The sequence below is a fragment of the Alligator mississippiensis genome, chromosome 5 (genome assembly GCF_030867095.1).
Source record: "Alligator mississippiensis isolate rAllMis1 chromosome 5, rAllMis1, whole genome shotgun sequence".
In the NCBI taxonomy this organism is placed as follows: domain Eukaryota; kingdom Metazoa; phylum Chordata; order Crocodylia; family Alligatoridae; genus Alligator; species Alligator mississippiensis.
In genome coordinates, this window is record NC_081828.1 from 134,454,689 (window position 1) to 134,481,486 (window position 26,798).

A 26,798-nucleotide genomic window follows, 5' to 3' on the forward strand; every position below is an offset into this window, starting at 1 on the left:
ACTGTTAAACAGATTCCCCATGGAACTGAATATGTTCTGCAAGAATTTGTTTCTGAGTCTAAGGAAGTCAGCTGGCAGGTAGCCTAGAGTTACAGTGCTGGAAGGAGAGTTGAATACAGATGCAAATCTAGATCTGGGAGGCTGGGGTACTATTAGTGTCGGTGTCCATGTGGACTTTATGGGTAGAACTTTATTACAGTGCTAATTACAAATTTCAAAAGAATCTTGTTAGGCCAAGTCCATACTGCTTCTTTGAACCCAGGAGCAATGTCACAAAGTGCATCCTGTCCACTCACTCCTACTCAGTGTACGTCAAAGCTCAGAAATTAGGCAGGATAGCTGACTCACAGCAGATCTGGGTGCTGAAGCATGTTCAAAATAGGAAATATAAGAGGGTCCCTGGGGTGCTCATTCAGACCCGTTCTAACCTTGAATTCTTTTCTAGGCTTTGGCGTATTCTGAGTGGCACATAGGTAGGATGTGTCTCTTGTTGGCAGTCATGAGGTCAAAACAGGGAGTGTAAACAAGCCTTCAAAGTCTTACTTCCACAAAAGGAAAAATCCCCTTCTTGAGGAGGTGTGGCAGGTACCTCAAATCCCTGATCTATGAGCAGAAGAAATCTCATCAAATGCTTTGCTGATGCTATAAACATTTGTATATAAAGTGGGGGAAAGGGCACAGGATTTTAAGAGGCACTGCTGCTTCTCTAAAGAAGGCATTACAATAAACAAGTGTATTGCTAGCTTTTCCAGGGAAAAAGTGCACGCCCAATTTCCTTGAATATATGGATAATTTACAGTTGAGACTTAATTTTGAATATAAAATATTTTGAGCTAGCCCTGTGTCGAGAGTTAACAAATAAAACTCTGATATTATATAACCTAGCATGTCATGTGCAGATACAACATACCAAATAAATAAACTAAATGGTATGCAGGAAAATGCTTGTTTAGCAGTAAATGTTGCTAGTGATGCAGTGGCATTGTCAATATGTATTAAATCAAGCAGTCAAGCATGGGTGAATTCACTTCTTTATTTTAGATTTAGATGCTTGTGCCTGTTTACCGTGCTGTTCCTTGGGAATAAAAGGAATGTGAGACAATGTTAAAGCATTAATTTTATAAGCCAGGTTTAGGGAATCTGTGCACTATATAAAAAGAAGGCCCTGTTTTGGTTACATGTTTGGGCCATGGATGGTGAAGGTACAAACAGGATTTGCTTTTCCTTCGTTTTAAGGAAGTACAGGGGCTTGCTTCAGTGCTGGCATAAGTGAGAGTACCCTTAGGGGTTCTCTCATCTATTCTCGTGGCCTGTAAAAGGAAGATAATACCAGTAATGCAGTATAAGCTGATAGTTCCCTGATATGTTCCCTGCTGCTCCGTAGGCTGGGACCTGGGCTGGTGGATAATCCTCTAGGGAAATCCTCATCCAACTGAAATTGTGCCATCGATTTTTACTGTGAAGAGGATTTTGGATCTTACCTCACCTCTGTACTTGCTGAGGAGGCTGTTGGCACATGGCATACTATATTCTTTCTGTGTTGGTGAGACACCCCTACAGGCTCCCGAAGGGGAGAGGGCAGTCCCCGCGGGCCCCAAATCGCACAAACTGCACCCCTCATGGGGGAAACTTAACTCCCACTGGGCAGCCAGAGCTGGAGCAGAAACTGTGGCCGTGGCCGCGCGAGTCAGCATTATGTTGGTTGTTTAATCAGCTGTTCCCTGGGTGGAGAGCAGCTGAGCCAATCGTGGCAGCCATTCCAGCCACCGCAGGAAGATTTAAAAGCCCCACCGGAACCCGGGGCGCAGGAGAGACAGAGAGGGAGCACCCTGGTGTAGAGCACACCAGACGCGATGAGGCTTCTGCAATGGAGAGGAGCAGTGCAGCTGGTGCAACGCCGGCAGGCAGAGTAGGGGAGGTGTTTGAGCCCCCTGCAGGAGGCTGGAGGAAAGGAGACAACTCTACACCCCTCTCCTCCCCAGGGGTCTATTTTCTTTTGAGAAAAAAAAGAGAAGAGGTTGTAAGAGCAAAGCGCCCTACTCAGAGGCACTGAAGTAGGTGCCAGCCTACGCTCATATAGCTTGCCTCTAGGGTGGGAAGGCTACTCATTGAAACAGAAGGGGCAGCCTGACAAATGCCAACAGAGCCCACTTGGACGTGAGGTCCCCCTCAAGGCAAGCCATGGTCGAGCCAGCACGACCGAACCACCATTGCTGGCACCCATCCGGCTGGCAAGTGGATGGGGTGTAGGGGAGGCAGAGCCCTGTGGAACATTGCACCCGAACCGTGAGTACTGCCACCCCCGGGGAACCCCCCAGGAAGAAGATCTCCACTGAACCCTCTCTTTATATAATAGCACCAAATCGTGGCAGGCAAGTTGAGGGGAGGGGCTCCACACCAGACAGACAGTGCATCATTCAAGGAACCCACTTAAGGTACCTTCCATCACACTTTCCCATATAATATGCTCCAAAATATAATACACACCCCATTTTAAGAAGGCCTCTGTAGCAGGGTGGGGTGCCTAGGGGTGGCCTAGAGGTAACACTACTCCCAGGTCCTTAACAGTGTCAGTCTTGCCCTAGAAACACCCTCGTTCTCACCCGCCATGTCTTGTTGGTATGATGAATATAGGGAGGCTGCCCTTGAGCTTTAGGTTTTGGACACGGTCTGGCTAGAACCTAATAACCCTGTTGTCTCTAGACCCCTTGATGTCCTGCTTCACTGTGGATGGTTTCTGGGTCTCTCAGCCTTATGGGCCATATGCATGGCTCCAACCACCCCTCTACCATGCCCCAAGCATTGCAGATGATACAGCATTGTTCTGCCTAGGCCTTGTTATAATTCGGCCCCTTGTCCTCGCTGGGCTCCCCACAGCACTTGTCTCTGTGCGTCTTGGTGCTGGGCTCCCCACAGCCCTTGTATCTGGCGCTGGGGTCTGCACCCCCAAATGCTGCACCCTCTCTGGCACTGGGGTCCCCACACTGCAGTGGGCCCCACAATGAGGCCTCCACCTTCTCCTAATAGCCTCACCCAAACCACCGGTGTTATCAGACAGCACACAAACAACAGCTGACCACCATGAGTCCCTGGGCTGTAACGTAACGCAGAACTCACATCATGCTCTGCCCCTTTAAAAGAGTAAAACTCCCTCTGAGGCTCAGTGTCTAGCAGGCAAGGATACCTTATGGGCTCCTGGTGTCCCCTTTGTTTGAAGGGTAGCGTGTCTGTTGGCTACCACATCTCTGGGCCCTCCCTTCCTGGAGGCTCCTTCCCCTTTGGCTACTGATAGGGAACCAACTGCCTGGTCCCAGTGTTGGGGTTTATTTGGGCCTAGGGCCCTGCCTCCTCCGGCCAACTGACCAGGTGCAGGTGTGGCTAATTCCCTCATTAACCGGTTGTCATGGCAACCTGCACCTGGGTTCTTATCTGGCTCTTTGTGCTCTCTCCCCAGGCAATCTCTGCTCTAAGAGGAGCAGGCACCTTAGTGCCCTGCAACAAAAGAAAAAGATATTACCTTAGAGTATGGGTAAGTATCTGAGGTCTGGGGTCTCAGGAGCTAAGGGGCAGTACATTTGGGTGAGTGGGAGGTGCACCGGAGGGAGCCGCATGCTGGTTCTGATGCTTGAGGCTATACACTGGCCTTAATTCTGGCCAGAGCTGCACAGTGGGCCAAATCCAGGTGATGCTTGGCCTATAACCATGTGGCCAGTCAGACTGGCTATGCCAGGACTGGCTCTGGAACTGCAGGCAGGTGTGACCTGGCATACAGCCCCAGAGCCAGCACACAGTCCTGGACTTAGCATGCTGGGTCTAACCTGGCATGTGGCTTCAGAGCCAGTATACAGGGTTGGACTTAGCATGCCAGGTAGGACCTGGGGTTGCATGTTCCGAACCTATACACCAGCCCAATCTGACACGTGGTTGGGCAGAGGCCTCCCTATGGGTCTGGAAATCTGGCAACAGACAGTGGGGAGGGAGGGGAGCAGGCATCAGTGTTGATTACCAAGGCTCCTGGAGCTGTGGCAATTTACACTAGCACCACTCCATCCTTGTTCCCCACTCTGTCAAATTTCCATACTCCTGGCAAGGCCTTTTCCTTGTATACAATGTGCACACTAATTTTCACCATCTGGTTTGGGGGGAAAGATGTGGGTTCTGCGCATGAAAATACAGTATTCACAGGCCTCCTTAAGTCCCCTTTATGCTGCTACAGCCCTAGAGATGTTCTCACTGATGCCAAGATCCAGGCAAACCCTATACTGTCTCAAAAGGTTGGAAAAGTATAACATAGTTTGCCTTTTCACCACCTTTTTCACTATCAATGGCCCATACATATAACTGGAACAGAGGCTGAACCTATGCTCTTATATAGTGCATAGATTGCCCAAACATGGCATATAACATTTATTTTTTTTACTAAGGTTCATCATGTTGTGATGCTACAGCAACATAAAGGGAACTTAGTATCACTGACTCTGGTGTGTATCTGGCCACTTGACATACATGTCAGTGGCAAAAAAAAAAAAGGCCCAGGGTGCAGTATTGGCCTATTACACCTCTACCAGGAGTTGGACTCGCGTCTGCATTATTCTCTCTCAATTTTTGTTCCCATTTGAAGCCCATAAGTCAGAGGGCTTTTCAAGTCATCTCCACAAAGCAATGCATGATAAAGATGAGCTCTGTTGACATAATTTTCCTAGAGAAATATGGTGATTGCATGTAGCATTTAAATCCTCCCCAAAGGTCTAAAGGTTCTGACTGTCTTTACCAAAAATGCATGTAGTATACTGCTACACCTGCTTTGAGGCTATCTTCCAGGTGTGAGTTTAAGAAAAGAATATCATTCTGCTCCATGGGGAAGTCTGACAGGCCCAAATTATTGGGTCTGGATTTGCAGCAGCAAGCAACAAAAATCTCTCTACACTTTTGACTTTCTTGTTTTGAACTGTGGGATATTCTACCCCTTGGCCTTATTATTTATTTGTTAGCCATTGACAGCTTTCTGAGTGCTGTCCAAAGCACTGAGGATAGGCATCCCTGGTGTGGGGTGTGATTTCCTTCCTCGGCAGAGGCTCTGTCTATAGCACATGTGATTACAGCACATGTCACTACCTGAGACATACCTGAGCTAGCAGCTCCGACCTGATGAAGAGTCTTTGGTATCCAACAGCTTGTCTATAGCCCTCCTAGCTATATAGTTACTCCAATAAGAGATATCATCCACAAAAATCCTTGTCTCATATTTTTCTTCAACCATCATAGATACAACATCACTCCAATACTTCCACAATCCTGGATTGGATTTTTTATTTGTTGTTTTTTACTATATTGGTATAATGAAAGTGGCAAAAATTTTGAATATAGATCAGCCCAGTATAGACCAAAACAAACAAACCCCAAAAGATATTTTCCAAGAGTTAATGCTCATGTCCATTTTAGAGTATAGCTGGAGGAAATAATCCTTTTTAGAACAAGTTTGACCTTGGAGAAGTCCAAAAAAAGCACCTTTTTAAGGGATACAGCCCTCAGAGGCCCCAGTTGCCATTGCCAGAGTCAGAGAGTATGGAGCTTTAAAAAAAAAAGAAAAAAAAAAGCCCTGCACTTACCGGCTGCAGCAGTGGTATTTGGGGCCTCTAGGTACTCTCAGACAGCATGCAATGCCCTGCCAAGCCACGCTGTACCTGCACTGTGGGGCAGGTGCTGCACAGGTAGCAAGTGGAGGGGGCAATCCCTGCTGCCCCCCACTGCCCCCCACTGCCCTGTGCTGTGCAGGGAGGGGGGGGGGGTGCTCTGCCATGAGAATCCAGAGGCCCCAGTCGCCACTGCTGCAGCCAGTGAGTGCAGGGCTTTCTTTTTTTTCTTCCTCTAAGTACCAGGACTAGGCTGGTGCTGGGCAGGGGATGGGGCTGGCAGCGCAGCCATAGGGGCTTCTCCCATGGCTCCTTCCACCTGGGGAGAGGCAGGCACAGCTGGAGGAGCCATGGAAGAACCTGCAGCCACCCAGGTAGGTTGTGCCTACCTCTCCCTGGCCGATCCAAATTGCCAAATATCTCCAAATCAGCGCCAAATATTCCAAAGCCGATTTGGCCGAATCAATTCAGGACAGCGATCCAAATTGAATCACTGTCCTCCAAATTGGCCAAATCAGAATCAAATACTTCCCTATTTGCACAGGCCTACTCAGTATAGCACACACTCACTGGATAGATATACCCCAAGTAACTCTTTACTATCCGCTGGAACAGCCATTTCTAGAGGTAAAACCTGAATTTAAGGTAGTCAGTAAAGGAAAGCAAGACAATCGGTTTTTAGAGGCCAGTCCAGGAAAAAGTAGTAATGCTTCTCTTGATTCCTTTCACAATGTGTAGAGACAAAAAAGAGAAGGGACTTGAGTCACCTTTAGTGTGCAGGGAAGCTACAGCTGCACATAAAGCAAGTTTTGTCCTGGTCAATTTGATCTGTAAAGCAGCAGCTCATGATCCATTCACATAGGCTGACTTGTCAAGTTAAGTGCAGACTGAGTGGTCCAGGGAATGTTCAGTTCATTGTGCAGACAAAGTCCTCCCAAATTTCCAGTGCAATGGAATCAGTAGGAGAAACATACTAGCACACTGTGAGTATGCAGTGGATGCCATTGAAATGTTGATGTTTATAGCACTGCAATGTTTATGAAATGTGTTTGTGGCATAGGGAATACTGCAAATACCATGACAAAGCTGACTACAGTGAAAAAGTCATGTCAAATTTTTAATGGCAGATGTAGAGTACTGCAGCTTTAATCATCAGATAAGTTTTTCAGTGTGATTAATTTACTGCCGAGAGGAGGTTTTAATCCTTCTCTTAGAGGATAGAGCATTAGAAGCATTTAAAAAAACAACAGGCATTTTTAGTTGATCTATAAATATTTAATCTCAAAACAGTCCCTGAAATGTAAATTGATATGTGGATCTGCCTTGAGAGATAAGCATTGTTTATGACGTTCATTCTAGCAGTATTCAGATCATCATATCTGCCTTAAAAAGGATAGTGTTGTAGGCTTTTCTCTGTGACTTATACAGAGAATGAGTTTATTTTCCTGACCTGGTAGCATCCTGTGTCATGAAATTAAAGTACCAGCTCTGTGACACTTCTTACAGTATATTAGCAGGGGTGTGGCCAGGGGTGTATTGGCACTGAGCACCCTAGCATGACCCCAGGTACCAACTTTAAGGATCAGGGGGTTGTAGGGTGGTGGGGAGGGAAGGAGCAGGGCAGTAAATAGCAGCTGCTGCTGGCAGCTGTGCAATCACAATTCTGAATACAGCAACAGCAAGAAGTTGTAGCTAAACTTGTGCACCAGGCCCCTGGCCACATCCTTGTACTGCTGACCTCTTCTGATGTTGTGAGTTTATATTGTTCAGGGTATTTTTACCCTGACTGTAACCCTTCTTTTTGATCATCACTAAAACATGCTGTTGGGAGAGGATCATCTATAATGACTTTTATTCAGTTACTGTCATGTGTCTTCTCTAGAATACACTGCATATTCAAATTCCCTCCATTCTTTACATTCTGTTCTATAGCAACATCTTGGTGGAGGGAAGATGAAGAGATTAGGTCTCTGTTTAAGGCTTATGTAAGTATGGCCATTTCTACTTGGCAAAGTAGAGTCTAATTTACTTGTAAGAATTGAAATAATGCATAGTAATGTTCATCCAGTGCATGTTACATTTTGGAATGCATCATTCCATGCTCCTGAATTTTGTTGAGGTAGGTCCAGCAGCGGGAAGGAGAGGAGGCAGCACACGTGTGTCCGCACGCACGTGTGCCCTTCTTACCAACCAACTGACCAGAGGCGGCGGCGGCAGCAGCAACAACAGAGGAACAGCAGCGGGGCAGCAGCAGCTGATCCCCCGAAGGTAAGTGGGGCGGAGGGACCCGGCGCAGCTGAGCCGGATCCGGAGGGGAAGCCCCCCGGGTCCCATATAGCTGAGCCGGTAGGGAGCCGCGCTCCCGAGCCGCGTAGCGCGAACAGAGCGCGCAAACAGGCGCGCTCTGTAAGAGCACGCCGGCGTTTGCGCGGGCGTTCGCGCCGGAGGGCGGGCCAGGAGGGCCAGGAGTGGGACTCCTGTAGGGGTAGGTCATAGACACCGCGCAGGTCTACAAACAGCAGCTTGTAGAATGGTGTCTACGAGGAGTACTGCTAGGGCCTCTGCCCAGGGGGACAAGGCTACCCGGGGCAGGTCTGAGGCCTCCACCTAGACCGAGCCCATGGGGGAGCCGGTGTCCCCCTACCTCCTGGCCTGTGGGGTATCCCCAGCAGGGCCGGGGGGAGCAGAGATTGGGGGCCCCCACACCTGTCCAGCAGGTGCCCGTCTTAGGGCCCTGGAGGCGCAGGTGAGGGAGCTCCGGGAGGAGGTTAGCAGGCTGAGGGGGATCAGGGAGGCGGAGGATGAAATTGACAGTTATTTCCTTTCCCTGCAGGCCCAGGCACCAAAGGAAGAAGCACCCCGGGGAATACCCTCCACAGCAGAGTGGCAGACGGTCACAGCCAGGACCGGAGCGGCACGCAGAGAACCGGTACCAGCTTCTCCAGTCCGACTGGTGAACAGGTACGAGGCCCTGGCGACCCTGCAGGAGATGGAAGGGGAGGAGGACACCCTTGGGCAAGAAGAAACACCACGTTCTTCACACCCCAAACAGATCAAGAGATCCACGATGACCCAGAGGAAGAGGCGACGTGTGCTCGTCATAGGAGACTCCATCCTGAGAGGTACGGAAGGACCCATCTGTCGCCAGGACCCCTCGGCACGAGAGGTATGCTGCCTCCCTGGAGCAAAGATTCGGGATGTGACGGAGGTAATCCAGACCAGGATCAAGCCCACCGATTATTACCCCATGGTCCTAGTCCATGTGGGTACTAATGATGCGGCCAGGAGAACCCCCGATCACTTGATGGAGGACTACTGTGCTCTGGGCGGCGTGCTGAAGGAGTTCGGTGCCCAGGTGGTTTTCTCTTCCATCCTACCAGTGACCGGACGAGGAAGACGGCAGGAGAACTACATCAGAGAGACCAACTGGCGGCTTCGGCAGTGGTGTCTCGAGGCAGGCTTCAGCTTCCTGGACCATGACCCGCACATCACGACGAGGGACATGCTCAGCTGGGATGGGCTTCACCTGTCCCCCAAAGGTAAGCGTGTGTTTTCTTCTAGGTTGGCGGATCTCCTCCGGCGGGCTTTAAACTAGGCTCGTCGGGGGGAGGGGAGTACGAGGGCAGGGGAAGCTGTGGACCACCAAACCATGTGGCACCCACAAGGACAGCCCAGCCTGAAGAAGGAGAACATTGGGAACCTGAAAGCCATGGGGAGGCCAGCACAACAGAACAGGTAAGGAACAAGAAGGTAAGAAACAATGGGCCCCATGGGACTGGGAGCAGGGGGGCAGCAAAGGCGCCAGTCGCAGGGCTCAAGTGCCTATATACTAATGCTAGGAGCATGGGGAACAAGCAGGATGAACTAGCGCTCCTGCTTGCACTAAACACCTATGACTTAGTGGGGCTAACAGAGACCTGGTGGGATTCATCCCATGACTGGGCGGTACATATTGAGGGCTATAGATTGTACAGAAAGGACAGGTCGGGGAAGAAAGGGGGGGGGGGTTGCACTTTATGTCAGTGAGCAATATACATCAACCCTCATCAAGACAGAATCCGAGGCTGAGGAAGTAGAAGGATTGTGGGTTAGGCTACATGGGGGGCAAGGAGAAAGGGATTTGGTGGTAGGGGTCTGTTACAGACCCCCACACCAAGGGGAAGAAATAGATGCAGGGCTCCTGAGGCAACTCTCGGAGACCATAAAAGCTAAAGAGGCGGTAGTCATGGGGGACCTAAACTACCCGGACATCTGCTGGGAGACGCAGACAGCAAGGTCCCATCGCTCACGCAGGTTTCTAACTTGTGTACAGGACCTCCACCTGACACAGGAGGTGTATGGTCCCACTAGGGGGAATGCCATACTGGATCTGGTATTGGCAACGGGAGATGACATGATAGGGGACCTCCAAATCGGTAGCTATCTGGGAGACAGTGATCACATTATGATAGAATTCAACATAAGACGGCGAGTGGGTAAGGTAACTAGTAGGGTGAAAGTGCTAGACTTTAGGAAAGCTGATCTCATTGCACTCAGGCGATTAGTCAAGGAAGCACTGCAGAGTAGGAGTTTTGATGGGATGGGTGCCCAAGAAGGGTGGCTGTGCCTAAAGGAAACGATCCTTTGGGCACAAAGCAAGACGATCCCCGAGCGAGGCAAAAGAGGGAAAGGGGCCAGGAGGCTTCCATGGCTGACCAGAGAAATCCAGGGCAGCCTAAGGGCCAAAAGGGGAGCACATAAAAAGTGGAAACAGGGTGAGATCACTAAAGATGAATATACCTCCTCTGCTCGTGCTTGTAGGGAGGCAGTTAGGCGGGCCAAAGCTACCATGGAGCTGAGGATGGCAACCCAAGTAAAGGACAACAAGAAATTGTTTTTTAGATACATAGGGAGTAAAAGGAAGGCCCAGGGAGGAATAGGACCCCTGCTAAATGGGCAGAAGCAATTGGTGACAGATAGAGGGGACAAGGCTGAACTCCTCAACGAGTTCTTTGCCTCAGTGTTCCTAAGCGAGGGGCACGACAAGTCTCTCACTGGGGTTGTAGAGAGGCAGCAGCAAGGCGCCAGACTTCCATGCATAGATCCTGAGGTGGTGCAGAGTCATTTGGAAGAACTGGATGCCTTTAAGTCGGCAGGCCCGGATGGGCTCCATCCCAGGGTGCTGAAGGCACTGGCCAACGTCATTGCAGAGCCACTGGCGGGAATATTCGAATGCTCGTGGCGCACAGGCCAAGTCCCGGAGGACTGGAAAAGGGCTAACGTGGTCCCCATTTTCAAAAAGGGGAGGAAGGAGGACCCGGGCAACTATAGGCCGGTCAGTCTCACCTCCATCCTTGGTAAAGTATTTGAAAAAATTATCAAGGCTCACATTTGTGAGAGCCCGGCAGGACAAATTATGCTGAGGGGAAACCAGCATGGGTTTGTGGCGGGCAGATCGTGCCTGACCAACCTAGTCTCTTTCTATGACCAGGTTACGAAACGCCTGGACACAGGAGGAGGGGTGGATGTCATATACCTGGACTTCAGGAAGGCCTTCGATACGGTATCCCACCCCATACTGGTGAACAAATTAAGAGGCTGTGATGTGGATGACTGCACAGTCCGGTGGGTGGCGAATTGGCTAGAGGGTCGCACCCAAAGAGTCGTGGTAGATGGGTCGGTCTCGACCTGGAAGGGTGTGGGCAGTGGGGTCCCGCAGGGTTCGGTCCTTGGACCGATACTCTTTAATGTCTTCATCAGCGACTTGGACGTGGGAGTGAAATGTACTCTGTCCAAGTTTGCAGATGACACAAAGCTATGGGGAGAAGTGGACACGCCGGAGGGCAGGGAACAGCTGCAGGCAGACCTGGATAGGCTGGACAAGTGGGCAGAAAACAACAGGATGCAGTTCAACAAGGAGAAATGCAAAGTGCTGCACCTAGGGAGGAAAAATGTCCAGCACACCTACAGCCTAGGGAATGACCTGCTGGGTGGCACGGAGGTGGAAAGGGATCTTGGAGTCCTAGTGGACTCCAAGTTGAACATGAGCCGGCAGTGTGACGAAGCCATCAGAAAAGCCAATGGCACTTTATCGTGCATCAGCAGATACATGACAAATAGGTCCAGGGAGGTGATACTTCCCCTCTATAGGGCGTTGGTCAGACCGCAGTTGGAGTACTGCGTGCAATTCTGGGCGCCACACTTCAAGAAGGATGCGGATAACCTGGAGAGGGTACAGCGAAGGGCAACTCGTATGGTCAAGGGCCTGCAGACCAAGCCCTACGAGGAGAGACTAGAGAAACTGGACCTTTTCAGCCTCCACAAGAGAAGGTTGAGAGGCGACCTTGTGGCTGCCTATAAGTTCATCACGGGGGCACAGAAGGGAATTGGTGAGGATTTATTCACCAAGGCGCCCCCAGGGGTTACAAGAAACAATGGCCACAAGCTAGCAGAGAGCAGATTTAGACTGGACATTAGGAAGAACTTCTTCACAGTTCGAGTGGCCAAGGTCTGGAACGGGCTCCCAAGGGAGGTGGTGCTCTCCCCTACCCTGGGGGTCTTCAAGAGGAGGTTAGACGAGTATCTAGCTGGGGTCATATAGACCCAGCACTCTTTCCTGCTTATGCAGGGGGTCGGACTTGATGATCTATTGAGGTCCCTTCCGACCCTAACATCTATGAATCTATGAATCTATCTAATCTCAACTTTTATATCCAGTGGGTGCATCTACACATGAAATTAAGGTAACAGAATAAACTCCAGTGCAGTTCACACTAGAGTTAACAGCTGGCGGGTGCGACATCTACTTGGGTGCCTGGGATAGCAGCACTTTGAGCCAGGGTAGAGTAGCCCCGGGTTGGCAGCGGGCTCAGAAGGTCAGCCCTGGGCTCCAGGTGGCAGCATCAGGCAGTGTTGGGGCTGGCTGGGGCATGAGAGTGCCCAAAGTGTGGAGCTGTGTGGCGAGGTGGCAGGCAGGGGTCTGGCCCCCCAGCTAAGTGGGTGCAATTTTATGCCCAGGTCAGCGTTTCACTGCAGTTATTAACTTTGCTGTAAGATAGTACTGTCCCCAGCACTACTAGCTAATGGTGGAATTAATTAATTTACTGCAGCCTAATACTGGCACTCATGTAGACCATGATGCTTTACTATGGAGCTAGTTAGTCAACTCCACAGTAAAGTACACACGTAGATGCACCCAGTAAAGCCAGAAGTTCTGGTGACCCTCAAATCAAAGAACAATTTGAAGACTGGAGAATCACTAAGAGGACTACCATGGTGATGATGGATGAAACATTTTTATAGCAAGTAATTTATTTGATAAATGTCTCTTTTTGCAATTTTTTGGTAAGCAGTCATGTTTTTCTTATCATTAGTTTTAAGTATCGCAGAATGTGGCATGCTGACAAACTTCATCCTAGAAATGTACTGCTCTTTAATTCTTTAGTGGCAGTACTATTGGGCTACAGGTGAGTAGAGATGAATGTTAGTTGAAGAGTCCTCAGCAACTAAGAATGGTGAAATAACTGTTCTAAAATAAATAGAGGAGCAGTCTTTGCACAAATGCATAAGGGTATCCCATAAGAAAATGGATTTCAGTTATATAAGTATCTGCTACCCCCTTCAAAGTGCAGTAGACCAGGTAATTTAATTGCACTTTGAATCAAGGGGGACTTGGAATTCTGTACCACTTGTCAGCTTTCACTGAGTTTTTACAGTGATGAAGATAAGCCACTTCTAAAGGCTTATTTTTCTATTTCAAAAGCCAGTTTCAATCAAGAATTGCAGCAGATCCTTAGAATCTGGCACCTATATTGATGCCTGGAATGGCATGGAATGTCTCAAACAGGAGGTATTTTTATCAAAGGAAAAAGCTTCAACTACAAGCCTAGAGACACAAATGGGCCTTAATCTTGGTTTCCAGCTTTGTCTTCTTTGTTTACCTGGTATCCCACAACCTGTCTATAACTCTCTACAGCGCATAGACGTTTAGGCTCAGATCAAAGGGTGATGATCAGCATTGCCACAACTTGCTCACCTGTGGAGGTGGAATTCACAAACCCAAGCAATGCCACTTCTAGACTGCAGACTCTATATGCCTGGTAGCCCCACCTTGGCTCCTCTCATGCTAGCTCCAAGGCCAGAAGCTGAGTAACATGTGGCACAAAGGACTAGGTAATTAGTGCTGATGAAAAGCAGAGCCTGTTATCCTGCCAAGGCTGCTGCAGTTGACAGATCTCCCCAGCTGCACTGGTTCTTGATTGGGAGCTAGCACATGCAAAACCACAAACTGTGTCTGAAGGTGACTCTCCTAGGCACAATATATTTGCAGGCATTGTCCATGTTCTCTACGAAATGAAGAAATTGGACAAAGTGGACTAGAATTGTGTCAAGTGGAGTTGAGGGTGGATCCTTGGCTAGCCAGAGGAGACTCCAGGGTTCAAGTGTTACACAAATTGCCAATTGCTCAAATAACGAGTGAGACCTTATAAAGGGGGATAAGGCAAAATGCCACATTTATTGACTACATGAATTAGACATAGAGGTTCGGACACACCACTCATATAGACAGACAGATCATCATGCACAAAACTTACACGCAGGCACACACAAACACAAAACAACCATTTCATTCAGACATTATAGTTACCAACAGCACTTGTTCAATAATAGCACTGGGTAGCCAGCCCAGACTTTATTGAGAAAAGATGCAGATAGCAGGTAGGGTGGTTCTTATGAGAGAAAGATCCTGTAGTTACCAGCTTGGAACGGGGTGAAACAGACGCATCTGTGCCCTGACGAAACAGAAGTAGAGAGAGAGACTCACCCAACTTGGCATTCTCAAAGTTCTCTTTTATAGGGGTTGGCATCCTTTGTTTCAGTGCTTTAGGGGTTTTCCATATCCGGCTTCTGTTTTTGCAGTTGTTCTTTTCCATCTTCAGCTTATCTCAGCCCAAGGTCAGTTTGATCGTCAAAGTTGCTATCTTAGTCTTGGAGTGTCCTTGCTGCCCACGTGACAGCATGGGTGCATTCCTTCTCCTCGTTATCTTCTTTGTACCCTAGGCCTGAAAGGGATTCTTCAGCCATTCATTAGTTTACTGACTGAAAACTAACATTGGGCGTCTTGTTGCTTACATAAACAATTACATCTTCTTCTCCCATCTCTATGTCATTCTCTCACCATTTCCCCATTTACACACACTCATAAATAAAGGTTATGCAGAGTTCATTCACTTATGTCAAGCAGAAAGATACAAAATGGAGTTTTCAAGTTGCTTACAAGACAAGACTAACGGGTTTACATTTCACTATTATTACACTTTATGTTAACATCAGCTACATTAGTTCAGTTGATGCTACACAAGTCTCTAATCCCAAAACTCTTTATATTTTTTTCTGGTGATTTTAATGCACAAACAGTCCTCGAAACCCAGGTCCACCATCTTCCCAGGTTACTGCCTTCATTACTGAGCCTTCATTACTGCCTTCATTACTTCAATTCATGCTCCCTCCTATACTCTGTTTTTCATACACATGACTCTTGCACTCTTTGCTGAACCACAGTTTGGCTTCAGCAGATGAGGTGGAGTTTGACCCAAACCTATTATAGTCCATAGACTGCCAGATAGGGTGCTTTCCTGGGTTGCAGAAGATGTGAGTTAAAATATCCTTAGGCTGAGAAGAACCTACAAACAAGGTCTCCTAGTTCCTAGGTAAGTTCTCTGGCCACAAGGCTACTAAAAAAAGGATGAGTGTCATCTACACCTCTGGCCATATTTTTTAAATAAAATGTGCTGTAGCTGCTATGTCTTATCCTGAACTTAATGTTGTCATTGTGGTAAGCGCTTTGAGCACACCTATGGGTTTTGGCCCCCTAAAGGGATTTCAGTGTAAGGGCACCATTACTGACAATCCCAAACAGCCTTTGTGTAAGAAGAGGCTGAGATGCTCAGATCAGCCAAGATGGTAGCACCTCTGGGCATGAACCATAGCAGAACTTTATGTACTAACAAGTTCTTGATAGAAACTTAGGCAGTTGTAGACTCTGGTTTTCACACACTTGGACTTCAGTAGCTAAATTCCACTAATCTTGCAACTTTAGGTGCCACTACTTTTTTTGTATCTGATGACTTAATAATAAACCATATAGAAGCTGAAAATGTGGTGTGGGACTCATGATCAGATGAGGAAGGATCCTGACTGCAGTAATCAATCTGTAATGGCTATCAGAGTGCTCTGCTGATTGCTGTTAGTACAGGATTCAGGGAGAGACTGAGTCCACCTAGTTGTTTATGAGCCTAAGTGTTATTTAGCCACCTAATTCCCAAAGACTGTTCTTTCCAGAATACCTTTGTGGAAATGGCCAGCAGTGTCTGGAACTTTGCGTCTGGCACAATTGGCCATCTCATACATAGAGTATTAAAGAGAGAGGTAGTTATTCACATTTGCTTGAATTCATACAGAAGGCAAGGCAGGTTGGTACTTTTTGGAGCTTAACTTGTTCAGAAAGAGCATTAGGGAATGTGAAGGTGATCAAACACATTGGTTGACCATGGCTCATTGAACACTCTTAATCCACATCTGGGGAATTCAACATTGTATTGCCCTTATTCCAAGTAGAGATGGGAAAGCTGGTACCCAAACTGGAATCAAATCTCAATTGAGGTTGGATAAAATCAGTTAAACTACTGCTTAGTTTTTTGTGTGCATGTTTTTAGTTTCAAGTATGTGATGAGGTGTACAGAAACACCCATGTATATCTGAGAGTATAATATACTGATATTCTATCCTTGAGAAGACTGTAGTGAAACAAAAACTAGCATAATGATATGCCTTTCTTTCTAATGTAAAAGATCATGCAAAAAAGACTAGAAAATATTCTCTACCTAACAACAACAATAGCTGTTCTTCCTAGTGAAATCTCACCCCTCTTTTACAGGCTACATCTACAGGAGGCTAGGTAAAATTATTGTAGGGGAATAATTTATTGCAATATTCCATAACCAGATAAGTGATGTGTTCAGAGGAGGGAAGACATGATTATGTTCAGTCCTTTGTTCCAGCTCAAAATAGCTCAGATGTTAGAAAATGACATGATTGCAGGCACTTACCAGTACAAGCTCCAGAGCCTTTTTCCTGGATACACAACATAATACTAGACAATATGAAGGCCATTTTATACTTATCACAAGAATACTGCAATGACTAAATAAAGAAAAATATGGTCGCAACACAGCACTGTGTTAGGGAAGAAGGTTTGAAAACCTGACATGATCAGTTACTATAGGAGCTAATGTGAATGGGCAAGGAACTAAAATGAGAGTTGAATTTTTAAGAGAAGACATCCAATTGTCTTACATTATTTCTCCCTTAGGTGCAGCAGGCTGTCAGTGAGTCAGACACTACCTTGCAGTTCCCTCAGATGTCTTCAAGTACTGTCCTGCTTTACAGATATACGAAGTCTTGACCAGGAAAGAGATATCCATGCACTTGTCTGTTCAGAAGCTCATAGATGCAATAGATGCAGTAGATATTGTATACAACAGATATGCAGACTCTAATCTTATCTAACCCCTGTGGCTTAGGTGTGCCAAAGGAAAAGATGCTGTATGGAGCTAACTAAACTACCAACTCAGAGCAGCTGTTCAGCAGCAAATCAGGAGTTCCTCCAGTGGTTTCCAGTGCCTGCATGTGACACTGGGTAAAAAACTTTCAGATAAGTATGTAAATAATGAAAGCTAATCAGATATGCAAAAGATTTGAATTTTTCAATTTAGGTTGCTGACACCTATTCATTCTTTCAGGGTATATCTACATGTGTGCTTTACTGCAGAGTTGACTAATTAGTTTTACAGTTAAGTGTCACAGTCTACACAGGTGCCGGTATTAGGGCTCAGTAAACTAATTAAGTCCACCATAGGATAGTACTGGCAGAGTACTTTACTGCACAGAAACACACATGTAGATGGTGACCAGGAGTGTAAATTGAGCCTGGTCAGCACAGCTGGCCAGGAGCCTGCTCTGCCCCCGCTCAAATTGCTGCTGTCTCAGGCACACGTGTGGACACTGCAACTGTGAGCAGTTCACTCTGGCTCAAAGTGCTCCAGAGTTTATTGCATTGCATTAATTACACATGTAGATGCACTCTTTGAGTGCATCTATAAGTGATGCTATGTCACCATACTAATATGCTACGGCAATGTAGTGTTGGCAGTCACAAACTGTGATGCCTCAGCTACGTTGCTGTAGCAATGCTGTCCTGGCCAGCTGGGACAACGAGGGGTAAGGCACTGCTGGACCTTGTACTGGCCAAAGAGGATGATCTAATCAGTGACCTAAGAATAAAAAGGGAAGCTAGGTGACAGTGACTACAAGTTGATCACTTCCACTATCCATCGCAAAGCTGGCAAATCAGCCAGCAATGCAGTAGTCTTTGACTTTAGGAAAACCAACTTCCATAAGCTCAGGCGGCTTGTTCTTGAGGCCATGATTTCACAGGGAGGGGAGTTCATGATGAATGGTTGCTTCTTAAGTAATCTACCCTAGAAGCACAAGGGAAGTCCATCCCAGCCCATAGAAAAGGTGGTAAATGGGCTCAACAACCCCCTTGGCTCAACAGGAAACTCCTACATCTAAAAAGAGAGGCTTACAAAGGATGGAAGACAGAAAACACCACTAAAGAGGAGTATTCTGTACTGGTCTACAGCTGTAGGAAGCGAATTAGGAAAGCCAAGGCTGCAACCGAATTCAAACTGGCTACATGAATCAAGGACAATAAAAAGTCCTTCTTTGGATATGTGGGGAGTCGGAAGAAAAACAAGGGCAACATTGGACCCCTGTTAAACCAATTGGGGCAGCTGACAACTGACACTCAGGAAAAAGCCAACTAGCTTAATGATTACTTTGCATCAGTTTTTCACCAGTCCAAAGGGACCACCCTGCCTAATATGATGTGGAATGACCAGGGTGAGGGTGAATATATGCCCACCATTGGCACAGATCTTGTGAGGGAGCACCTTGAGAGGCTGGACACCCACAAATCAGCTGGTTCAGATAGATTTCACCCAAGAGTGCTAAAGGGACTGGCACCCACTGGCAAGGATATTCAAGAACTCATGGTGCTCAGGCAAAGATTGGAAGAGGGCCAATGTGGTACCTATCTTTAAAAAAGGAAGGAAATAAGATCCAGGAAACTACAGGCCAAACAGTTTAATGTCAATTCCTGGGAAGATCTTGGAAAAAATTATCAAAGAAACCATTCTTGACAGGATAACAGAAGGCAATATTTCTGATGGATAGCCAGCATGGGTTTGTTCCACATAGATCTTGCCCAACCAACCCCATTTCCTTCTATGACCAGGTGATGTATCACCTGGAGAAAAGGGAAGAGGTTGATATATTTGGACTTTAAAAAAGCCTTTGACCTGGTGTCCCATGATGTCCTCATGGAAAAATTGGGCAACTGTGGCCTCGACTACACTACAGTCTGATGGCTGGGGAACTGGGTCCAAGGTTGGACCCAGAGAGTGGTAATTGATGGAATCAAATCAACATGGCACTTGGTGGCCAGTGGTGTCCCCCAAGGCTCTGTTCTTGGACCTGTACTTTTTAATTTCTTTATAAACAATCTGCACTCTGGTGTCAGAAGCGGACTGGCCAAGTTCACTAATGACACCAAACTTTGGGGAAGAGTATCCACACTTGAGGATAGACTGGTGATCCAGGCTGACCTTGATAGGCTTGCAAGGTGGGCAGATGAAAACCTGATGTCATTCAATATGGAGAAATGCAAGGTGCTCCATCTTGGTGGGGAACCCACATCACACTTATAGGCTCGGCAGTGCTACACTCGCTAACACCATGGCCAAAAGAGATTTGGGGGTCATGATTGACCGCAAGATGAACATGAGCCACCAATGCGATACTGCAGCCAGCAAAGTGAACAAAACTCTGGCTTGCATCTGCCAGTGCATCTCAAGCAAAACCCAGGATGTCATCCTCCCACTGTACTTAGCCTTGGTGAGGCCGCAGCTGGAGTACTGCATCCAATTCTGGGCTTTACAATTCAGGAAGGACATGGAGAAGCTTGAAAGAGTCCAGAGGAGAGCACATGATCAGAGGGCAAGAGAACAGGCCTTATGAAGAGAGGCTGTGAGCTATGGGACTCTTCAGCCCAGAGAAGCACAGGCTCAAGGGTGACTTGGTGGCAGGCTATCAGGGGTGTGCACTAGGATCTGGGGGAATGCTTGTTCATCAGAGCACCCCAGGGGATGACAAGGTCCAACGGTCACAAACTCCTGCAAGACCATTTTAGACTGGACATAAGGAAAGACTTCTTTACTGTCTGAACCGCCAAGGCCTAGAATAGACTTCCCCCCTGACAGAGGTGGTGCCAGCAGCTACTCTGCACACTTAAAAAAACCCAACATTTGGATACTTATCTTGCTGGGTACTTTGACCCTAGCTGACTTCCTGCCCTTTGGGCAGGGGGCTGGACCCAATGATCTTACGACATCCCTTCCAGCCCTAATGTCTATGAAATCCCTCATTATAGCATGTTGCTATGACAACGTTGTGGCCAAAAATAACCACATGCCACTGGCACAGCGCAGTATGGGCTGTTACTGTGCTATCATTTAGTACTTCCAAAAAGAAGTACTAAATGATGGTACAGGAACAACAGTGCCATAGGGACACATGTAGACACACCCACTGAGTAGCATTTATCAGTCTAACTTTAGAATACAAGCTCTGCTCCCTGCTAACACATGTGCTGATGACTTACTGAAAAAGAGACTGGCATTGGTCGGCTTTGCCTACCTGCAGCCCTGTGCATTTTCCAAGGGTGGACAGTACAAAAAAAGCAGCATGTAGATCACCTAGGAGACGCATGACTGAATATACATTCCCTGGAAACACCCAGTATAATTCTGAGTTGGCCAGAATTCCCTCCAGGTTATGGGTTTTTTGTTTGTTTTTTTTCAATATGGCCTATAGCTACAATCCATGGCCTAGCTCTAAAGTGGATTACACTAATTGCATGTACGTGTGTGTGAAATGGATGCCGATTATATTAGGGTTATAATTTTGACCTCCATAGCTAACCAAATGTTTGTCAACAGGCTGAGCTAAAGAATCTCACATTTTAACTGGGGAATTGAGTAGGAATAACTTTTTTGGGGATTTGGGAGCAGGACACAAAGCAAACATTAACAACTAAGTTCTGTGTGTATATAACTTTCACCTCATCTGTTTAACAAAAATCAATAACAATAATATCAACATCATCTATTAATCCACTTGTGTGCTAAAATTTATCAGAGAACTATCACTGCAGAGTAATGAGTTCAGAGGATATTTAATAAACAGATCACAATAAAAGAAGAAAGAATTAGTAGATAAGTCATTAAGCTGTTTCAAGGAAAATTAGTTTGAATATGTTAACGTTAAGGGGGTTTTTTGTTTGTTCATTTCCTAGATGATGATAAGGCATATAGTCATAAAGGATCAGATTTTGTATATCACTCTTGCAAAGCTTTTACTCGTTCAGTAGTTCTACCGTATACAAAGCATACAGGTCCAATGTGTTGTATCCCAGTTTTATAAATATAGTTCTAGGTAGGTGCATTTCCACATGTGCTTTTGTTGTGCTTTTTCCATGTGTGCTGGTATTAGGGCACAGTAAATTAATTAACTCTGCTGTAGGATAGTATTGTCAGGGACACTACTATCTTACGGTGGAGTCATTTACTGCACCGAAACGCACATGTGGACGGTGACCAGGACTGCAGCAATTTGAGCTGGGGGAGAGCACCCACAAGCTGGCAGTGGGCTCAGTGGGGCGGGAGAATGGGGGTAGGGGAGGGAGGGGAGTCAGCCACACAGCTACACCGTTTCAGCAGTCTTGTGCCCCAGCCAGCCCCTCTGCTGCCTGGTGCTGCCACTAGGAGCCAGAGGCTGACTACCCCCCCACCTCCCACAAGCCTGCTGCTCTGCCCTAGTTCAAACTGCTACAGTCCCAGATGCACGTGTAGATGTTGCACACAGGAGCAGCTTACTCTGGCACAAACTGTGCAGAGTTTATTTCATTGCTTTAATGGCATGGGTAGATGTACCCATTGAAAACTAAAGCCATAAGTCTCTTGTCACAGTGCTGTAAAACCAAAATTGTATTATTGTAAGAAAAATCAGAACTGTGGGGCTATATAACAGATATTGGAGGGATGTGCTGAGCACAAGTTTTTGTTGAATTCAGTGTCATAAAAGAATGAAAACCAGTGAACCTGATAAAATAATTTGGGCTGATCTAAGTCGCTGAAAGTACATTTTTTTTTGCTGGAAGGTGTTATCTAGAAAATAGGTGGGTTTGTTTTGGGGGAATCAGTGGGCATATCTACATGTGCAATTACCGCGGCTGAATAAACTGTGAAGCTTATTGCTCTGGAGTTAATTGCTCCTGGGCACACTGCTAGAATGTGCACCCGGCAACAATTAAGTGTTTATTCAGGCACAGCACATCCAGCCCAGACAGAGCAACCCCAGCTGGCACAGGGCTCTGGGGTCAGCCTGCCAGCCCAGGGCTGCTCCCCACAGCATACTGAGTTGCAGAGGGGCTGCCTGGGGCACAAGGGAGCTTCAGTGTGGGGCTAGTTGGCAGGCAGCCCCTGCACAGAAGCACCCTTCTGCCTCTCACGTAATCAAGTTGTTTGTCTATGCCCTGAGCTCTGGACTATATTGCAATTTCTCTATTCTTGAAACACATGGTACTTTCTCATGTTGATCCTCAGAAAGGATTTCAAAACCTTTCACAAACATTAATTCAACCTTACAGCACTCTTCTAAGATAGAACAGCATTTTAAAAATTGTACAGAGGGTAAAGCAAGTAAGAAAAAAAATTACTCTGAAGGTCAGTTCCCCAGTTAATGGCAGCCCTGGCAATAAAGGCCAGGAGACTTGCTAATTGGTCCCCTGTACTTAAGGACTAGCCAAAATTCTATATTAAACACTGCACAGTCACATGAATGATAGAGTGAAGAACAGAAAAGATAACCATTAAGTCACCAGCAAGAGGTAAGTCTTAAAACTCTTGAGCAAACTGCAAAGAAATTAAAATTGGACTGTATGGTCTGGGAAATGTGTTTTTACCTTGGATGTTCAACACAAGCAGTGTTCAATGATAAAAAATATACTGGACTATCTGGAAGAAGTTCTTCCTGAGGTTCTGTCTCTGTGTCTTTCTGTAATTGACTTTCAGGGGCCATGGGGTTTATGAAGTTGTTGGTTCATGCTGGCCCAGTGCTATTGATTTGCAAAACTCTCTTTAAATACAAATAGTCTTCTTCATCATGTGTCTAATCCAGCCTTTCTATATGATCTGTTCCCAGTATTCTGCACAGGCTTCTGGTGTTGGTGTTGACAGATCTTGTGGGATGCATTGTGGCACTACAGGGCATATCAGGAAATGATCCATGGTTTGTTTGGAATAAAAATAGTATGGAACTGCAATGAAATTGGAAGCCCTGTACCAGGGAGCAAGGACCAAAACATGTCTTGATTCAATGACAAGGCTTTTTAAGAAAAGTTAGAGTTTTTTAGTCATCACAAGAAAGCTTGAAGATCTCAGACTCTGTCTTGTTATCTTTTACTTCCATTCCCTCAGTAGGGTAAAATAGGAGGCCAAGCTATGGTACACCACAGGATGTTGAATACTTTGTCATAAAAATGGCACATGTTTTGACTAAGAGCTCACTAGAAGAGTTTGGCATGGCCTGAATTTCCTGTGGCTCAACATGGAAATGGATCAGACAACTTTTTGTCTGTTCACTTCCATGTGCTTTAGTACACAGGATACTGCTTTGAAAATGTACCTGCAGTACAATATATGGTATGTTCCAGCTCAGGCAGCAGCATGTGCAAACACGGTGAACTGCTAATTAGTTCTGCCACAGTGCTACTCCAATGTAGGTATGCTGCTTCCCCTTTGAAAGCCCTGTAGATATTCGTGCTAGAGTTGCTCAGTTTTCAATTGGTCTCCACTAATAGGCAGAATGCCCTATTGTCTCAGGCCCTATGAGGAAAGGCTGAGGGACCTGGACCACAAAAGAAGGCTAAATATGGCCTACAGCTACAATCCACGGCCTAGCTCTAAAGTGGATGACACTAATTGCACGTACATGTGTGTGTAATGGATGCCGATTATATTAGGGTTTTAATTTTGACCTCCATAGCTAACCAAATGTTTGTCAACAGGCTGAGCTAAAGAATCTCACATTTTAACTGGGGAATTGGGTAGGAATCACATTGGGGGGATCTTGAGGCAGTATACAAATTCACCAGGGTGAGTAGCAGGGAATAAGAGATGCTCTGTTTACCAGAGCACCCCTTGGAATAACCAGGAGTAACAGCCACAAGCTGATAGAGAGTAGATTCAGGTTGGACATGAGAAAGGACTTCATGGTTAGGACTGCCATAATCTGGAATGGGCTTCCAAGGGAGGTAGTGTTCTCCCTTACCTTGGGGGTCTTCAAGAAGAGACTGGACAAGCACCTGGCTGGGGTCACATGATGCCAGCACTTTTTCCTGCCACTGGCAGGGGGTCGGATTCGATGATCCATTGAGGTCCCTTCCAACCCTAGCATTTATGAAAAACAACACAGCAGGTTGCATCATGACACTGACTTTCATGGAAAGTTGGTGGTATAGATATATGCCTTATGAATTTTCCATGGGAGGTACCATCATTTTAGAACATACAAAGCATTAGGATCACTTCCTGGGGGGACTTTTATAGCAACCACATCATTTGAAATTACACGTAATCTCTGCTGTTCTGTAGGTTCAGTTTTGTCACTGAAAGAGTGCTGCTCTGGGGACAGATGCAACAGGTGATGGACATGGGTTGGATCATGGCTCAAAACACACAAGGGAAAGTAATCTGTGTACTCCTCCTCTGCACAGGGTGAGATGAGCAACCTTGATGGCATCTCTTAGGTTAATGCAGCTTATTCTCCACAACACATCAGAGCAGTTTTGAAGCTAGATAAAATGCCTTGTTCCTTCACAAGTACACAAGGTGGGTGTATTCTGTACTGGCCAAAGCACAGATATTCTGATGCTGATATTAGAGGACCAAGGTTGTTCTTGGCTATTAGCTCAGAGAGAGTCTCCTTTGACCTGTGCATTACTGGCAAAACTAGGTCTGTTAGGGATTGTTTCCTGACTACCTAACTACACCAATAGAACCTCTTAGTGGAACACAGCTTTATACTGGCAAAATAATATATTTTCTGATTTTAGTGTCTTCTGTGTGAGGAGCTGCATCTTCACTGGGAAAGGCTTGCTGGTATAGCCCTAACCATATTAGCTATCCTAGCAAACCATTTTAAGTGTGAGGAAAGTCTTCTTCTCTTCCCTGCCTTATTAAGAAAGGGCCAAGGACAAGCATTTGAGGCTGGGGGAAGGGGAATAGCACTTTCATTTCTTTCTACACATTCCATGATAATGGGGCCAAATAAAGTGTTGCCACTTATTTGGTTTCTGAAGTCTAGCATTCACAAAGTGTACATACACAACTTCTTGGTGTGTCTCTATAGCACCGGGGATTCCAGATGTTTTCCCACCTAAGTACTAACCAGGCCTAGGACTGATTTATGGGCCAAGATCAGGCACAATCCATCCAGCAGGGCCACACTGAGATGACATAAAGAATTGCTGTATTTATGTTCTTAAATTTGACATGTAACATTAGGGTTATGTAACAGTTGCACAACTTGCATAAAAAAGCACAGTGCATTGCTATGTAACGGATTTGTCATCCAAAAGGAAAGCTTCTCCTAAGAATTTTAATGATACGTACTATCATGTTTCATGGTTTATGCCTTACTCAACTACTTTGATAATAGTGTTTGCTGGCCTATTGCTGCACATTTACAGTTTGTGTTATAGAGATGGATAAAATGCAAGGAAGGCCATAATATTTAGACTGCAGCCCTGTAGATCTTACAACATTTTCTAGTCAGAACATGACAAGCCTGGCAGAATGGTGTGGGCTGCAGAAAACAACTCATAGAAGTTCTCAAAATAAGCAGGGATTTTAACTTAATATGCAGAATATTTTTCTATCTTGTCAGGATTAAAGATCCTAAGGAGATGTGTCTAAAGTAAATTATTCTGAAAAATCACCTGTGATAAATATATGTGTATGAAACTGGATGTATATGTATGGACACCCATGGAGAGTAGGTTGAGCTCTGGCTGGGCAGGTATGTTGTTCTACATACTCCTGTCAAGGATGAGTGTAAATTATGAGTGTAAATCATGGAATTATGCCCAGCAAATATTTGTGACTAGTGGGTGTTAGACACTGGAGGAGGAAGACCCTCATGTTTTGGCCCAGACTAGGTTACTTGCCCAGGGAGAAGGAGACCTAGACTCCCCAACCCAGAGGGGGTTTGAAATTTGTCTCTTGTACTTCCCAACATGACTCTAACTGCTATGCCACAGATTAGGCATTATCCAGTCTCTTTCTCCATCTCCTGCTTGAATTTGACAGCCTAGCTGCCCAACAGAGGAAAATCTCTGGGGCCAATGGGAGGAGAACAAGGTAGAGGATATGAAACTCTGAGATGGATCCTGCACTGAAAGTGTTGTGTTGTATGTGAGGGGGTGGGGAGTATAGGGTATGGTCCTCTGCATTCTAGATGGGACCCTTGCTCCCCAGTAGAACAGACATTTTCCTACTGCTTTCCAGACATTTTGACATATGAATATTAAAGGCAAGGTGTTTGGGCCCAGCTTCAAGAGGAGGGCTCCAAAAGGGAACTAGATCAGAACTCTCTAATTGGTAGACTGTGGGCCCTGGCAGTCACTTCTTCCACTGCCATGCAGCTGGGAAGGGCCCAGCCTGTACTGCTGGCAGGGAGACTATGCACCATCAGCACAGTCTGTGTATTAGGGGCAGATCTTGGCAGGACTGCTCCCACAGCATGCAGCCTATGTAAAATATCAGGTCAGATTTATACTGGCTCTCATCCTGTCTCACTCACTCCTTTTCTATGTACCAAGTTATATTTCTGTAAATTTATTCAGATTTATGCAGCCTTGCAATCTGCTAGTTTTCATTCTGAGGAAGCTGGCAGAGATTCTGATCTCACACTAGTTCTTAAGGAATATAACTTAACTCATATCAG